Genomic DNA, 2662 nt, shown 5'->3' with positions numbered 1-2662 from the left:
TTTTTTTTTTTTTGAGACAGAGTCTCACTATGTCACCCTTGGTAGAGTGCCGTGGCATCACAGCTCACAACCTCCTCAAATTCTTGGGCTTAAGTGATTCTCTTGCCTCAGCCTCCCAAGTAGCTGGAACTACAGGGGCCTGCCACAATGCCCAACCATTTTTTTGTTGCAGTTGTCATTGTTTAGCAGGCCCGGTGTATGAGGCTGGCACCCTACCCACTGAGCTATGGGTGCTGCCCGGCAGTAGTATTTTCTTAGTGTATATAAAAGAATGGTTCCTCTTGCAACCCATGGTGTCCTAGAGTTAATGAAATATAGTTAGTCGCAAGGGCAGGGTTCTATCCCTGTCCTTGTTCTTAACATCGTTTAAGTAGCTGTTAAATTAAAAAAAGGATGGGTATTACTAGCCCCGAGGTATAGATAAAGAAACCAACCAAACAACCTGCAAGTCACAGAGTGCATCTGTCTCACTGCAAAGACAGGGGTCTTTCCTGTCACACCTACTGCCAAGAGAGTCCTCTCTGTGCTGAGCTAGAAGAGGAAACTCCAGACCATCTTTGATGGTGTTATTAGAAGTTCCCATCCACTGGCTATGCAGTCAGTGCCAAATGAGTACTTGCTGAAGAAACTGGAATGGCTGAAGGAACTGTGGAATCTTAATCTCCATGTGAAGATGAGAAGGTAGAGCTTTGTTAGGCAAGTTATGTTTATATCTTGTCTTTTCATTTAGTGAATTTGGCCTTGGAACATGAGATTCCTAAAACAGGGGCAGGACTGAAGAGATAGAGATGAGAACCAGTTGCTTCTGCCCAGGGATTGGCTGCGCCTGGCCACTCCCTGTGATGGCCTCTAGGCTGGCGGCCTAAGCTGGGAGAAAGCATTTCCTTTTGGCACAGCTTACTGTTGATGGCATTCTGAGGTCCCAGTGGACAGTGAGTGGGCTGCTGTGAGTGGGGACAGCTGTGGGGCTACTAAAATGTGAGGGCTACAAGAAAAAAACTCACTTTAATTCAAGTTGGTGGGAGGGGACTGGGGGAGCCGGGAGAATGAAGGGAATTGGTATGCTCTCACTGAATGGGCACAATGTAAGGGTGATGGCACACCTCCTGGATGCAGGGTGCAACTATAACAGGGACCTTACCTTACAAATGCAAACATTGTAACCTTATCATTTGTACCCTCATATTAATCTGGGAAAAAAATGTGACTGGGTTGCTCTGGTGAGAGGACTAGACCAAGCTCCAAATGCGGGGAGGGTTGTCTGAAGGCCAAGTAAGGGTCAAGGGCTTCACCCCTTATCTGGCTGGGCATTTGCCAGCGGTCTTCAGCCAAAGCGATAATAAATATACAACCATGCTAGTTACCTCAATAATCCTGCTGCCTAGTTACCCTGAAGTCATCCGAAAGTAGAAAATGACCAAAAACTGTGTCAATAGCAGTTCACTGCTTGAACTCTCCAGTCCCTAGAATTTAGCAGACTGTCACTCCTAGGTGAAGTTTTATTCAGTTGGTAAATGTGGTCAGAAGTCCTCTTCTCTTGGTTCCAGCATTAGTTGTAACACCTCTATATGAAACTCAGCACATTGTACTGTAATTATTATTATTATTGTTATTTTGAGACAGACTTCCACTATGTCGCCCTTGGTAGAGTGCGGTGGTGTCACAGCTCACAGCAACCTCAAACTCTTGGGCTTAGGCGATTCTCTTGGCTCAGCCTCCCAAGTAGCTGGGACTACATGTGCCCGCCACAAGGCCTGGCTGTTTTTTGTTGCAGTTATCATTATTGTTTTAGCTGGTCCAGGCTGGGTTCGAACCCGCCAACTTCAGTGTATGTGTCTGGCACCATAACCACTGTGCTACAGGCACCGAGCCTGTACTGTAATTATTTGTTTGCCTGTGCCGGGCAGGTCCATTTCTGTCCATCTTTGTAGTTTCAGCATCAGCCCAGAACCTGTTGCACTAGCAACAGCATGGTGCCTGTACTTCAGGGTTCTTGTTGCAAAACTCTCAACTCAAACAGCTCAAATAAAATGTAGGATTTATCGGCTCATGGAACTCAAGGAAGGGCTGAATGGCCAATGGTGGGAAGGGCTGGGATACAGGCAGACTTTAGGAATAATCAGAGCTGTGACATCAATGCTACCAGGACATTCTTTCCATCCCTGGTCTCTGCTTCTCTGCAGGTGTCAGTCTTACTCTCTCCTTGCAGACTGGCTTATTCCACATCGCAGATGTGACTACTGATTCCCATAGACCAGCTGCTAGCTCTGTACATTTCAAACCTTGTTTCTCCTCCACAGCCAGTGTGGGCACTGTAGGACACAATCACGTCACCAAATGACTTTCTGGCCCTGCACCTTGGTGACATAAAATGAGGTAAGTCAGCTTGATAGGTAACAAGAAAAATCCCAGGGGTGGCACCTGTGGCTCAGTGAGTAGGGCACCAGCCCCATATACCGAGGGCGGCGAGTTCAAACACAGTTCCTGCCAAACTTCAACAAAAAAATATAGCTGGGTGTTATGGTGGCATCTGTAGTCCCAGCTACTTGGGAGGCTGAGGCACGAGAATTGCCTAAGCCCAGGAGCTGGAGGTTGCTGTGAGCTGTGACCCCACGGCTCTCTACCCAGTGTGACAAAGAGAAACTTTGTCTCTTAAAAAAAA

The sequence above is a fragment of the Otolemur garnettii genome, unplaced genomic scaffold (assembly GCF_000181295.1).
Source record: "Otolemur garnettii isolate 467f Iridium unplaced genomic scaffold, OtoGar3 scaffold00140, whole genome shotgun sequence".
NCBI classification, from domain to species: domain Eukaryota; kingdom Metazoa; phylum Chordata; class Mammalia; order Primates; family Galagidae; genus Otolemur; species Otolemur garnettii.
Note: the sequence above shows the minus strand (reverse complement) of the source record.